The sequence below is a fragment of the Lissotriton vulgaris genome, chromosome 1_1 (assembly GCF_964263255.1).
Source record: "Lissotriton vulgaris chromosome 1_1, aLisVul1.2, whole genome shotgun sequence".
NCBI classification, from domain to species: Eukaryota; Metazoa; Chordata; class Amphibia; order Caudata; family Salamandridae; genus Lissotriton; species Lissotriton vulgaris.
Window position 1 is genome coordinate 1387284981 of NC_141685.1, and position 15881 is coordinate 1387300861.

Below are 15881 nucleotides of genomic sequence, written 5' to 3' on the forward strand. Positions count from 1 at the left end.
TAGCCTTCAACTGCCCCCACGCCCCAAGAAAGTTTTGGCCTCAGCGCTGCTGGCGAGTTGAGTCCTGGGAAGATCTGTCCGCGTGAGAAGCCATGTGGATGTGAGGGGACTCCGGGACAAGGGCTGAAGAGCTAGGGGATCCTGTCATGGTTCGAAGGGGTGATCACAACCATGGGATGCAGGGTTGCGAGTAGTTGGGTGGGGGTGGGGGGGGTTCGAAACATTGGTATGGGACTGGAGTGTTTGGAAGGGTACTATGGGTAAATTTGAGTCAAGGATCTGATAAATAGGATTGTGCACTTTTCGAGTAGGTGCTCCTTGCTGTTGGATGGGGCTACTCTGAACCTCTCATCTGTTTCCCCCTTGTAGACTCTGTCTGTAGCTCTGTGTGTGTGTGTGGCTCTGTGTGTGTGTGTGGCTCTGTGTGTGTGTGGCTCTGTGTGGGTGTGGCTCTGTGTGGGTGTGTGTGGCTCGGTGTGTGTGTGTGGCTCAGTGTGTGTGTGTGTGGCTCGGTGTGTGTGTGTGTGTGGCTCAGTGTGTGTGTGTGGCTCTGTGTGTGTGGCTCTGTGTGTGTGTGCGCGGCTCTGTGTGTGTGTGCGCGGCTCTGTGTGTGTGTGCGTGGCTCTGTGTGTGTGTGCGTGGCTCTGTGTGTGTGTGCACGCGGCTCTGTGTGTGTGTGCGCGGCTGTGTGTGTGTGCGGCTCTGTGTGTGTGTGTGTGGCTCTGTGTGTGCAGCTCTGTGTGTGTGTGGCTCTGTGTGTGATTGTGACTGTGTGTGTTTGTGTGGCTCTGTGTGTGTGTTTGGCTCTGTGTGTGTGTGGCTCTGTGTGTGTGTGTGGCTCTGTGTGGCTCTGTGTGTGTGTGTGGCTCTGTTTGTGTGGCTCTGTGTGGCTCTGAGTGTGTGTGTGTGTGTGGCGCTGTGTGTGTGGCTCTGTGTGTTTGGCTCTGTATGTGTGTGGCTGTGTGTGTGGCTCTGTGTGTGTGTGCGTGCAGCTCTGTGTGTGTGTGCGTGGCTTTGTGTGTGTGTGCGCGGCTCTGTGTGTGTGCGCGGCTCTGCGTGTGTGTGTGTGGCTCTGTGTGTGTTGTGTGTGCGTGGATCTGTGTGTGCAGCTCTGTGTGTTTGTGTGTGGCTCTGTGTGTGAGTGTGACTCTGTGTGTGTGTGTGTGTGTGTGTGTGTGTGTGAAAATGCAATAGGTCTAGCATTTGCGAGAGATTAAGCTATTGGCATTGTAAATGACAATGCCATTTATTTATCTGTTTTCAAAACCAACACATAAATACAATTTTTGTCATTTACAATACCAATAGCTCTAACTTTTGCAAAGGCGAGACTGTTGTATTGTAAATGCTTGTTAAAAAAGCAGTGGCTGGACGGGTCTGACCCAAAGTCTATGAGTTTTGGTTTTATTGACAAATCCACTATTCTACCTCTATGCCTGCTCTGAGATTTGAAAGGAGGGCGATGTCTGCTCCTAGCCACAAATATGCCTGTCATTCTAGCCAGGATGCCAGAAAGTGAACCATTTTTCAGTAGGGTAAATGAGGTTCCAAAACTCCTTTCAGTTAAATGCATTTTACCATGAAGACGTCGACATTATGAATTGCAATCTAATTTTGACTCTTAAATCCTACATTCTGGCCCTGTTTGTTTTAACAGTTCTTAGAAAATTAAGTGAGTTAGCCCGTCTAATAGGAACATGCCAATTTTCAACATTTGACTCAGCCACCACCTGATTTGCCATGATTGTTAATTCAGAAAATATTGTTTAAGTGTTTATGCATCCATTGTCTTTTGTTTAAAACTCCTTATTGAGGCCACTTTATACCTTTTGTTTTTTTACTCCTCTTTGAAAGACAGCGCTTTCCGCTTACATTTCATGATATTGCAATTGGGCCTGGGCAAATATGCCAGCGTAATTTCTGTGATTTCGTGTTACACTTGTTAGGTGCAATTCCCAAAATTATGCCATTTCATGTAATTAGGCACCATTCGCTGTAACACAGTAAACATTTTCAGCAAGCTGCCCCTTGCCAAGCAGGTTAATCATCTTTCATCTACATGTTTTCACCTGTTGGGTACTAGAAAAACTGATTCTACCATTTTTACACAGGTCAGCTCATCATGTTGTTATCCAGGCCACCATTTTGAATCACTTAGATTATTTTAACACCGTGTTCCTGGCACTCCTGGTAGGTCTCATTCAGGCTTTGGGTCTCCCAAAATTTGCTTCCTCTACCAAGAAATTTGAACATCTACATTGGTTTTCATGCATAAGATAATTATTTTTAAATCACTGTTCCAAGTATTGAAGGCAGTACATGGACAAGGACACATGTATTCAAGAACAAAACTCAACATTTATTACCCTTATTGCCTGTTACGGTCCAAAGACTACTTTTGTCTGTGTATCCCACAGTTTAAAAGGCTGAAATGTGAGGCAAGGACTTTTCTGTAACAGCAACAAAGCTCTGGAACTACCTTTCCAGACTCCCCTCGTAAATCACAGGATTTGTTACATTTTAGGAAATCCTTAAAGACATGCCTATTCAGACTTTAATTTCCTTGTCTCGCATTAGCAATTGTCTCTCTTAGGCGCCAGGACCACCTTTTTCTTAGGTTTTTTAGGTCTCGCCTACGCCAAGCACATGCGCTGCATAGGAAAAAGACCTTTAGAAATCGATTCAGCTTTGCAGTCAAAAACCTGCACACATTGCGTTGCTTTGAATGGCAACGCATGCACGTTTGGCGATACCCTTGTGGGAGCGAACTTTCAAACCATCTGTTGTAATTAACAGATGGTTCCTGCACGCTCCTGCAAGGTAAACAGGTGCAGGGCCCCTCCTCTCCCCTCTCCCCCTGCTGCCTTTGCATTCACAGCGATAAGGCAGATAGTGGCTGTTTAGGTGTTTGTTGGAGTGCTGATCTGCTCTCCTGTGGCCTCTTCAGAGCGCTTTGAGGCAGCGTAAGCATGTGAAAAAAATTCAAAGCAACGCGTGTCTCGCGCAGCCAGAGAGAACAGGGTGGAAATTCCGCCTCAAAGGGGCTGACTCTCTCATTCTGGTGCCCTTCGGCCCCTCATCCCCATAACCGAGGTGGTGGTTCCGAAATCCCCGAAAAAGCAAGCTCCAGACGCAGGTTAGCCGAAAGGTTAAGTGTGCTTCTCTTTGCGGACTATATGCCACCACTTACCCTCCTGGACAGACCTGAGTTTCTCGCCCCCGCGGCCGAGTATGAGGAAGGAAGCAGGCTTTTTCCGCTTAGCTAACAGAGCCCACCTTGCTGTCCGCTTTCTTTCAGGGTTTAGTTACACCTGTGTCCTTTGAACACCAAAGAAACAGCATATTAAAATACAAACTACCGGAAAATGCTATATTGAATTAAAATCAGAGCTGTGAGATCCTTGTGGTGTCACACACAGTCTGTTTAATAACTTACGATACAATTAGTCTCTCGCTGCTGACATCTGCTTGCAATTGTAGCTTAATGTTCGGGGTGCATTTCCAAGAGCAACTATTGTTGATCCTCTGGTATGCAAGCAGCTCTTTTAAAAGTATTATGCGGTTAGATTTACACCGGTTTCCATTGCTCAGCACCGCACTTAATCAACACTGGCACTTTTCATGAGCACCAGCTAAGGACGCATTCACATTCATTGATTGGCGGCATGGGGAGATTAAATTATTTGCCCTTAATCGCTGAGACTGGAACTGGATTCCCCAGCTCCGAAGTCAGTAACTCTGCCCATTATGCCACATCCTCTCCCCACTTTAATGGTTCTGTTTTAGGCGGCGCTAACAGAAGAAATAGGTTGGTGCAAAATGCCTCCTGACGAGAGCCCCGCCACTTATTTTATTACAAACTAACCACTGAGTGGCCTGTGGTGTGCAGTGGGCAGTGCAACTCATTGTGTGCCCTGAGGGCAGCAAGCCACACCAGGCTTGAACCACATTGCTCTCTTTGTATAGTGCCAAGCTTCAAGCTCCATGATGTCAACTCAGATATTGGAACAGGTATCAACAGACATCCCTTTGACCTTAGGCAAGTCCTTTTCACTGTGATGCGCGCATTCTAAGCCCTTGTTAATCTATTTTACAATTTGGAAGATGAGGGAGTCATGGTGTGGAAGAATGAGACGTCAAGTTGAGGGGATCTGGTAACTTTGAATTGCTCCAACATCAATGAATTCATTTCGTGCACAGTGCAGACTACAAACGGAACTGCCTCTTAACTGTCCCATATGTTCTTTGCTGACAAGTGGAGAGACAAACACATAAGGTGAACTGCCCAGGATGACACAGATTAAGCAACTGTGGATGCTGGGATCGAAGCCTAGATCTACTAATTGCAAAATCTGCAACTCAGATACTGGACCAACTACTCTACCTGCTCCCTCCCACATCCCACATGCCAAATGCTCCTCCCAAATACAATTATTCTCATGGGACAGCCTTCACTATTTAGTGCAGTTTTTGTGTGAAAGTAGGTCTTTTTTATCCTTATTTACTTCTGGTGGTGTTTATGATCTATGCAATCCAATGAAATTCCTATGCATTTTCAATACTTCTGAAGAGAAGTCTAGATATAATTGGCATCTTGATTCTCGTAGAACGTTTAACGAATTGTTGACATTTTGCAGCTGTGTGAGAATTTTTCACAAAACAGAACTTTTTCATGATTCGTTAGTTCTCTTGTTAGATGAATATTCAATGCATTTGCTTATTACAGTTGGGCCCTGGGGCACCATATTTTATATTCCATTAATTCGACTAATCGTTCTAAAAAACAGAAAAAGCAAACTGTGTGGTACATATGCTATATGCTATTTTCTGGGGATTGATTTCAAACCAACAGTATTGCAGGGGGATGAATCTCTGAAAGTAGACCCCAAGCTTGTAGCCTCCCTCTCTTCCAAGGAAACCCCAAAATGCTTGGCTGGACAGTCCAGTCCTCTATTTATTTGTGTTTCTCTCTAACTAATCATCTAAATGGGAATGTGTTTATGCGCCTTGTGAAGGGGGTTTGCTTTTATGTCTCGTATTTTTAGGTCTCGCCTACGCAGCGAGCATGCGCTGCATAGGAGGGACTTTAGCCGTCGCTCTGCTCATTTTCAAGCACTGCACTCATGCTTGTGGTGGCATCCAACTTGCGGGAGCGAGCAGCGGCGCTCCACAAGCACGAGTGCCGTGCTTGAAAAGTGAAGACTGCTCTCCCAAGCGCGAGCACGTGCACCACTCGCAGGCTTGTTGTAGTTCAGGAAGTTTGCATTCCTGCGATGCTCTGGCCAGCTCGTCTCCTCTCTATCTGTGTGTGGAAGCAGTTGTAATGAATATTCGCGTTACCCCTGCAGCTGTTTGTTCTTTGCTGAATGCATGTCGTTTATTACTTCCTGAGTTTGATGGTCTGCTTTTATGTGTATTCCACCTTTGCAGTCCCATGCAGTGGGTGGATTTCCTTCCATTGCGTGTGAGAATGGAGACGGGTCCGATCCTATTTCTCGAAGAGTTGGTTTTATTACAGAGCGGTTTGGTGAAGCTAGTAACCAATTTCCATTAATACCTTTTTGTGAACCCGTCTCTGCTACTCGCTCATATCTACATTCTTAGAGGTCTTTCACCCAGCTTCTTTGTCTCCCCCTTGAACTCTACCCTCCTTCTCCAGCAGGCAATGTCCACCCTCCTCCTTCACGTATAGCCCCCACCATGCCAGCGTCATCTCGAGAGTCTTGCTGACTTACACAATACTTCAGTACAGTGCCCTGTTATAATTTCAGGGTAACCATCAAGGCACTAAATATGCTCAGGACAACCATCTCGTAAACCAGTCTGGCGATCACAGACGCGCCTCGCCGTGCTGTCTGCATATATTTGACAGTGCAAGACACTCCTTAAAATAGAGCAGCGGTTGTTAAGTTCTGGTTCAAGCCCTCGTAAATTTTATTTTTCAATGCAATACATCTGTTTCAAAACAAGCAGGACCCTCTGCCTGTCGTTGCTGCTGCACACAGGCCCGGTTGTGCCAGCCGCGGTGAATCACTCTTCCTGCAGGCTGCTGAGACAGGCCCATCTCCTGAGGCTGGCAGGCGGCCAGATCGGGGTGCAGCTGGGCCTTTACTATCCGTTATTCATGCCTGGGGGGTGGGATGGGTTGGCATGCTTTGTCTGTGTGCAGTTGCTATTTTGGATCTTGCATGTACCCAGTTTCCTCTTGTTTTACGCCTGTACCCTGATCCCATCATCCCATCTTCTGCCTCTGGCTGTGGAGCTCTTCTCTCTGTTTCTACCCCCCACCCCCCCCCAGCAGCGGCCGCATTTAGTACCCCCTCCAACCATACACCCTTTTCCCTTCATGTCCAATGAACTGTGTTTCCGTCACTGCTCTCTCTCCCTGCTAATGTCACCTTTCTCACCCATTACCCACTGGCTCTGGACCTTCTCCAATGGCTGTCTCTTCTTATCTCCCTGTCACATCTAACCCTTCTCCAATGGCTGTCTCTTCTTCTCTCCCTGTCACCTCTGCAAGCGTCTCCTTTCTTCATGCCCTTCCATCCTTTGCTGACATTGTCACTCTACTCACGTGCACTCTTTCCTGAAGTGTCTGTAAAGCGTCACTGCTTCTTCTGCTCCTGCCCACCGGCGGCTCCTCCCACTCTCCCACTGTCTGTCTGAAAACCTCTCTCCCATCCTGCCATTTCTCTCACGCTCTCTCCCATCCTGCCATCTCTCTCCCATCCTGCCATCCCCCTCATCCTCTCTCCCATCCTGCCATCTCTCTCATGCTCTCTCCCGTCCTGCTATCTCTCTCACCCTCTCTCCCATCCTGCCATCTCTCTCCCATCCTGCCATCTCTCTCACCCTCTCTCCTATCCTACCATCTATCTCATGCTCTCTCCCATCCTGCCATCTCTCTCATGCTCTCTCCCGTCCTGCCATCTCTCTCACCCTCTCTCCCATCCTGCCATCTCTCTCCCATCCTGCCATCTCTCTCACCCTCTCTCCTATCCTACCATCTATCTCATGCTCTCTCCCATCCTGCCATCTCTCTCATCCTCTCTCACGTTCAATCACATCCTGCCATCTCTCTCCGATCCTGCCATCTCCTTCATCCTCTCTCCGATCCTGCCGTCTCTCTCACGCTCTCCCCATCCTGCCATCTCCCTCACCCTCTCCTCCATCCTGCCATCTCCCTCACCCTCTCCTCCTCCTGCCATCTCTCTCACCCTCCCTCCCATCCTGCCATCTCCCTCAGGCTTTCTCCCACCCTGCCATATATCTCACCCTCTCTCCCATCCTGCCATCTCTCTCACACTCTCTCCCATCCTGCCATCTCTCACCCCCTCCCATCCTGCCATCTCTCTCACTCACTCACCCATCCTACCATCTCTCTCACCTATCCTGTCATCTCGCTCACGAATGTGAAAGCCCCACATTGGTGCTCACCATGAATGTGAAAGCACCACATGTGCGCTAGTAATTTGCAATGCAGTGGGTCTCACATTTGCAAGAGTTTAAGCTATTGCATTGCCAATCCACTCTCACTTACTAACTAAATCTCTCACTCTATCACTAACTAATAAAATCTCTTACTAACTAACTATGTCAATCTTTATCTCACTCAATAACTCACCCACTCTCCTACTAACTCAATAACTCTCACTAACTCTATAAATACAAAATTAACTAACTCTCTCACTCTCTCTTAATAACTAACTGACTCACTCTCTCCATAACTAACAAAATAACTAACTTCCTCTCTCACTAACTAACTCAATAAATAATTCACTATCTCACATACTCACTAAATCTCTAACTCTCTCTCTCACTCACTAACTAAATAACTAACTATCTCACTAACAGGATAACTAACTAACTCTCAATACCTCACACACTAACTCTCTCACTAAGCAACTTACTAACTAACTATCACTCACTATCTTAAAAACTCACTAACTCTCTCACTCACTAACTAACTCTATAAAAAAATACTAACTCTATCACTCTCTCACGCTTCTCAGCTCTCACGTTACACCCGTCCTCCATAGGTCTCCTGTATCACTACCTTCGCTATTTCCATAAGGTAAAAAAAGATAACTGCTCTAGGCACTCTGTCTAGTCCTATCATGGTTTTTATACCACTTTCAAACTTTATACTTTGATCTCCCCCTACAGGCCACTATTTATTCTGCTATTTACTGTCATTCTACAAATTTAACATAGTATGCTTTCTTCTCTAATATCATCAATATTTCTTTTAACTGTTTATTAATAAACACTTATATGTTATATATGCCTTCTATGGTTCTCCTTTAATTTGCGCATTCATAAGGTTCACAAATGGTAAAATAAGCAGCTTTACATTCCTTCAACTCTTACACTAAAGGCTACTATCCATACCTAACACTAGGATTGCTTTCAATAAATGTTGTCTTTAACCTATTCATCAATAAGGGTTCTTTAAACAACTGCAAAGTGCACACTATAATTGGTGGTCAACATAGACCAGACCAACCTCTCACATTTATAACAATACAAATTAACATTACAAAAACCTTTCCTTCAAAACCCTCTCACAAACATTCACATAGCCAATAGGTCTCGCCTTTAGGACCTTACAAATGTTTTGCCATACAACAGTTCATAATATTGCACCAAATATATTATACAACATTACTAAATACTTATAAGGTCCCAAAAGCGAAACCTATTGCCATACACAATAAGACCTTATAAGTGTTTAGTTATCCAGCACAATATCCACAATGCAACAACATCAATTGTTGCATAGCTAAATACTTATACGGTCCCAAAGGCGAGAAATATTGGCTATGCCAAAGCTTGTTTTTTTGCCCTAAATAAAACCTATAACAACTGAGGCCAATATTTTCCATAAACACATGGGAACACAAAACACAAGTGTTTTTGCACTTTTTTAGTGTGAATTGCTTTCCTGCGTCAAAAATAGGCTCAAGGAGGCATCTTGAACTCAAAATTAGCACTAGGTGATAGATTTGCAGTTTGCATAATTGCCTGCACTTTCACGTAATTTTGCTGAACTTTGTATTGATTACAGGAATGCAAATAACACAAATTTCACACACACCCTAATTGCAATCAGCAGCTGAAACAATCTTCTACACCATGAGGTGAAACCCATGAGGTTAGGTCCAGCTTGCCCTCTTACAGCTGTTGGATGGCCCAAGCTAAGCCTAAGTAGCCCTGGGCCCACTTCTAGCATTCTAACAGGAAATGGATGTAGGAGAGTAGGGTCTGCAATCCTATGGTCACCCCCGATTTTTGCTTTTTGCTTCACTGGTTTACGACTTACCCTGGCTGTGGGCCTGCAAATCAGACCCACAGCCTAGCTGTTCTCTCTCTAAATTGACAACCATGTACCTTAGGTGCATTTACCAATTGGTACTGGGCCACCTTATCAGTTCCTGTACAGCATACCTTAGGTACCCAGGGCATAGGTGTACCCAGGGCCTACCAGGGGCTGAAGCATGTATTATGCCACCCCTGGCTGGCCATCTAATCCGACACAACTGGCTGCACGACAGCTGGGGCAAGGTGGTGTAATCACCCTTTGCTTTAGATATAGTATTCCTATATCTAACCCTAAAATGGACACATATATTCCTATCAGTCACTCCTATGGCAGGCCTTATCAATCCTGAAGGCAGAGTGCTTGGAATTATGTGAGATGGTGCTCTGGCATGAGCTGAGCCCGTTTGCAGCTTGCAGAACCAAGTCCTAATAGCTGTTCCATGATAACGCTATACCATATACTCTTAAGTGCATTATGAACCTCGCGGTCAAATGCTAACTTTGGTATAGCATTATCAAAACATGTCGAGTAAGGTGTCATACGAATTGGAATACTACCCCCTCGCCAATTCTGGTGACGGGGTAGCATTCCACCCTTCTAGAGGGACACGACATGTATGTAACGGTGAACCCCGGTTAAAGTTAACTCGAGCCTCAGCATCACAAAATGGATGCTGCCACCACAGACACAAGTCTGACCTCCTGCTGCTGGGAGTCCTTCCAGCGAGGGAGGCTCGGACAAAGGGTTTCCTGCCTGGGGAGGTGCTAGCACCACCCCAGGCAGGATTTTGTGTATTAGGTAGGACAGGGCTGAAAGGAATGAGACATGCCTGGGGCACAAAAGGTGTCCCTGTGCATACACCGGTCTAAACCAGTTCCTGGGGCACTCCAACCCCAGAGCTAGCGCAAGACCGGACCAAGGAAAGGGGGTGTAACCACCCCCCTTCCTGGTCCCACCCAGAGGAGGGACCTAGTCGTAGTGCAGCCCCCCTTTAGCTGAATAAAGGTAGGAGCTGGTCCCATTCCAGATTAGATTAATCTTGACAACTTCCACGAAGAACTCTTGACCTTCGCCCTCCTGATTATCAGAAGACTGAAGAATCTCCCCTATGGTCAGGGAGTGACCATCCTGCTCTGCAGGCACCATCAAGCTCCTGTGCGGTTTGCTGTAAGTCCTTCTTTCCTGGAACCAGATGACCCAGCTCGACGAGACCCGGACCTCCAGACTCCTCTGACCTCTACCCACATCCACAACACAGCTGGGACCCGTGGGTGCGACGAGCAACTTGGAGACGGCCATCTTGAAGAAAACTGCACAGCGCTTCCAGCACGACCGCCGAGGGATCCTCGAGTGAGTGCACTGGGGTCTGAGAAGCCCCACACCGACGCAGCTCCTGCATCAAAGACCAGCCCCCCAGCATCCACGTGATCTGCGTGGGGCCCTTTTGCCTGGTTGCTGCTTTTCCTGTTGTCTGGTCACTTGCCGGCTGGCTAGTGACCTCTGAGACGACGACCCGAAGATGTCAACACTGGTGGTCTGGTCCCCCAGACTGGCCCTTGCTTCCTTGTAAAGGAGAAGCACCCCGGACCCTCCTGGTCCGCACCAGACGCCATCTTTGTTCCACCGCGTGGCTTGCACTTGCCAAGGCCTGTTGACCAGATCGACGATCCAACACCGCCAACAGCAGCAGACTACGTGGGACAGCTCGTGCCTCCAGCCTGGTCATAGAGAACAGCTCCTGGTCCGCGCAGCTACAGAGAAAAGTGTCCCTTCTTCCACCTGAACGCGGCGACAGCATCTGGTTCCCTCCTGGTTCCAGCACCGTCAGTGGCTAGTGACCGAGACTCTGTCCCCTTCCCTTTCATTACTTCTTCTTCCTAGTTCCATCCTTGGAACCACCGGACTCCTCCATCTGGCCGCCTGCCAGCAACTACTTGTTTCAGGCTTCATCAGGATCAACGCAGCAAACCCGACACCACTTCAGCCCTATGCACCCGCAGCCTGTGGGTTAGGTAACTAACGCTTCTAGGTGCTGAAGTCTGTGTTCACTATCCTAGTGTCCAGGTCCACTGTTGTTTTTCCTCCATCCAGCCGGGTTCGTCCGGAATCCGTAACTCTTTAAACTGTAGCATCCATAGACGTTGATACGCATCTCGCGTGTGAGTTCCCACTCTGCACGTGAGTCCCGTGGGCCTCCTGCTCCTTACTTACCTAGTTAGTAGCGTAGTCCCAGCGATCCTCCAACCTCTGGATCTCCTTACAGTATTTTCTTTCCTCTCATTCCATTGTTTCAAGTATATGGTTTGTCGTGCCCCTAAGGTACACGTGTAAATATTGTGCTAACTCGTATTTCTTTCTTAGTATTGTCATGTGCTTAGGCCTCTGACCTCATAAAGAGTTCAGAGGTGTATGTTAGTTAATAAATACTTGTTTATTTTCATAACAACCTGTGTGGTGTCCTTTCACTTGGTATTCAAGGGGTTATATGTGGTGAAACAGCTGGCTTCACATGCCAAAAGAGTTTAGCCTAAAGACTGCTTTTGTCCATGCTACCATTAGGATAGCTGGTCTATATGGTTGACTTACAACCAATCACCATAAGGGTTGTTTGAACTGATACAAGGTGATCACTAGAACTAGTGAGCATCATATATCAGGCCAACTTCTCACAATGGGGTGGGGCTGGGCTGGGAGTGAGGCACCTTAGGGGCTTGAAGATTCCTTGGAGGAAGGTATATGAAGGGGAAGGGTCAGCGATGGGCTGAGAAATATCTTGCAAGCACCGCACAGGAGCTCCTCATAAAGGCCCTTGACTCAGATGGAGTCTTATATTCCTAGCCCTCGCCTTGCAGGGAAGTGGTTTGTTGCCTTCCTAAGATACATGCTTCTTGGAGGTTAAAATCCCTTCTAAGTGGGACTGATGGGGCAGCGAGACACAGCCTCAGGAGACTGTTCTCACATTCAAGCAGCTTCCTCTAAATGGGTGTGGCACAGGCAGCGTCTGATAGATGTAGGTTCAGGCCCTAGCATAATCCAGGGGGCGGGACCAGGGTTTTGAGGCCCCCTTGGGCTTGAACTCAGTTCAGTTCACACAGCTTTATTCGATCTTTTGTAAAACAGACCATAAAAGCATAAAACATTATACAAATGTCATCACAAATATATAGTCGTATATACAAGATTTAAAAGACGATTAAACAAATTTGCCATGATCATAGTGAACAATTAGAATAAAACCATTTAAAATCAGTTAAAATCGGGTAAAAAATACTAACATCGCTTAGGGGCAAGGTTTAGATCTATAATAAATTTATGGGACCAATTAATGTTAATCAAATGCTGATGGAGTGCCTTGCCGCCATTTTCCTCTTTCTAAGGCAGGCCCATAACAATGAGGCTACCGAGAAACATACAAATGGGTCTACAAGGGCCTTTAAGAAATAAATAGCCATCCAATACTGTTTAAATGTATGGTAACTCAGGATTGGGAGGATATATAATTTCCTTTCATCAGAGTAGTTTTTGCAAAATAGTAAGATGTGGAGGTCTGACTGCACAGCAAGGTCATTGCAGGGGCAGGCTGGCAAATCTTTGAGTTTATATGTCTTTTCTGGGTACCCTAAGAGTAACGGGATCATGGTCATTTGTAAGCGCAGTAGAATAAATCTATGCTGCGTGTTCTTAATACGAGAGAGATAGTGGAAACCTTCCCCTGGTCTAGCCGGAACCAAGTCATATGCAATAGAGGAGTTTTGTAATCGCTTGCTTTCCCTTCGAGTATGATTTGCTCTCTTAGTGAATAATTCTGTTATTTTCCCCTTTGTAACCCTTCTACAGGAGAGAGGGTTTTGGAATAGTTCTCCCAGCCCCAAAGCATTCCATTGATTCTCCACATAGTTAACCCTCCAATCCTCTTGCAATGATCCAATTTGAAGCAGTACCTGATGATACTTTGGGTCAGATCTACTGTGTTCCTCTGCCATATTGACATCCACAGCAGAACTGGTGCCAATCGTATACTGTCAGTCAGGTAAGTGAGCCCCAGTTCAAGATGCACTATAAGTTTGGAGCTGATTGGGGTAAGGACTCTCGATTTTTAAAAAGGTGCTTACTAAGCCAACTATTTTCCCAAAATGACTGACCCATGCCTCTTTGTCCCCATGTACATCCAATGTAATCACTAAGGTCTTTAAAGAGAGAGGCATTCACTATTCGCCAGAAATCACCACTGCTTCCTGAGATAGCTGCCCGCTCAAGCTCTCCCAAGCCTGAACCCTAAGATCCTTCTCTCTATCCCTCCTAGCTTATGTATATTCTTTATGTAACATGGAGATCTTAATGGGATCTCTGGGGTAAACGTTTAGTGCATTTATAAGGACTTTTTTTGTTGCAGAACTGGCTGCACCAAAACACCCCCTATTTATAGGGGCATTTAGAGACTTAAAACGTGTAAGTGCAACCTTTATTTTCGCCAGGAGGGCACAGAACTGACCAACCAAGAAGGTTGGGGAAGAATTTTCTTCAATACATGATAATATTTCTACCTTAACTTGGGTTAATATTTCAGGGGCAAAGTTTAACTTATTAATTTATGACCATTTCAGCTGTTAACCGTTTTTCCTAGACAGGGCCATGCTCCTTGTCTTCTTGTGATCTTTAGCTTTGGATAAAATACTTAAGTGGATGCATAAGATGGCATGGTCACTATAACAAGTAAGACGAGTTCCTGTGTGGGCCACTTTACCCTGTAGATGTGTTGAGGCTAGGATAAAATAAATGGTAGACTCTTGGAGGCCCCTTCTAAAAGTAATCCCCTGCCGGCCCTCTTTCGCATGATTTAATATGCCCAAGTTCCATTTATAAAGAAGTTTATTTAGGGTTTCACCGTACTGACTATGTATGAAGTGTGGGAGGGGATTACCGTAGGTATCTATTACTCCACATACCCTTGTCCCATTAAATTTACAAAGATGAATGTTAAAATCCCTCGCCCATATGAGATTATTACTAGCCCTGCTTTTAGCATTGATAAGTTTCTCAAACTCTGTCTCTAAGGCGGTGGGCACATCACATGGGCTTGAACTCCCCTTAGTGTGGGCACGTGGTAGCTGAGTACCGCACCAGGGGATGAATAGCCTCGCAGTCCCCATTACAGCAGCCTACTGATATTTTTACATCTGACTTTTAATGACTTTTACCATCATATTTGGTAAATCTGTTGGAGTGGTTACCAACTACAACAAGCATTTACAATGCAATAGGTCTTGCAGCATTAAAGTTGGAGTTATTGGCATTGTGTATGACAATGCGGTGCATACATTTTTTAGCAAACTTTGAATTGGTGAGCAGTGAGAGTGTGTGCAAGCGTATACTGTTTTTGAAAGCAGTGTGGTAGAGAGTGCAGGAATTTGGGTGACCTGAGCAATGTGGATGATGCACCTCACGCACGGGGCTGACGCAGTTATTATTCACACAGCTCTGATGGTGCACCTTAGGCACGGGCTCACAGCTGTTATTATTCACACAGCTCTGATGATGCACCTCACGCACGGGGCTGACGCAGTTATCATTCACACAGCTCTGATGATGCACCTTAGGCACGGCCTCACAGCTGTTATTATTCACACAGCTCTGATGATGCACCTCACGCACGGGGCTGACACAGTTATCATTCACACAGCTCTGATGATGCACCTTAGGCACGTGCTCACAGCTGTTATTATTCACACAGCTCTGATGATGCACCTCACGCACGGGGCTGACGCAGTTATTGTGTGTGTGCGGCGGGGGTGGTGGTGTGTGTCTCTGTATGTGTGCGCTCGTTTGTATGTGTGCATGTGCGCTAGTGTTTGCGTGTGTGTATGTCTCTGCGTGTGTGTGTGTGTGTGCGCGTCTCTGTGTTGGTGTGGGTGTGACTAGCCTGCCGGAATCGGAGTGCGTGGTTGTGCGCGCCACCCGTTTCAGTCACTTTAAAACAATTCCAGTTACTTTTTGGGATGTCACAGTTCTTACTAGCAATGTTCAATCTTCAAACAGTGTTAAATGCCCCTCTAAACCACTTTACTGGGACTCAGGCACTGTTTCTTCTTTTAGGGGGTAACCAGAGGCTCCAAACATGCCCTCCCTAGCTTATAGGCAAGACCTAAGGCGGGGACGCGCTGTCTGTGAGGCCTAAACACCTCTGTGCACCTCGTACGCCGATCGGGGGACAAACCTACCGAGTCTCACGCATCCCGCGTGAGACGCGTACTCGGGAGCGTACTTGGGAGATGGTACGATTCGAAGTGAGTGTATGAGTCGCACCAGGCAGGTGCGACTCGTAGGGCGGTGCGCTTACAGTGCCCGCGCCGCCTGGCGTACACTCAGTGACCCAGGGCGCGGGCGAGGCAGGCAGGCTGTGCGAGTCGTGATGGGGTGAGACTCGCACAGCGCACACTTCAGGACTTCAGGGGGCACAAAGGGCGGTGCGAGCCGTATGCTTAGCGGCGACTCGCACCGTGGCGGCAAACGCGCTCGTGTGTGTGTGTGTGTGCGGGGGGAGGTGGTGGTGGATGTCTCT

The 15881-nt window shown here is 46.7% G+C and overlaps 1 protein-coding gene across 2 annotated transcripts in view; it reads left to right on the forward strand.

Annotated features, from left to right (window-relative positions):
* The window catches only part of CADPS2 (calcium dependent secretion activator 2), a 2357592-nt gene that overhangs the window by 1958562 nt on the left and 383149 nt on the right, over positions 1–15881 (forward strand). The window lies entirely within an intron of this gene.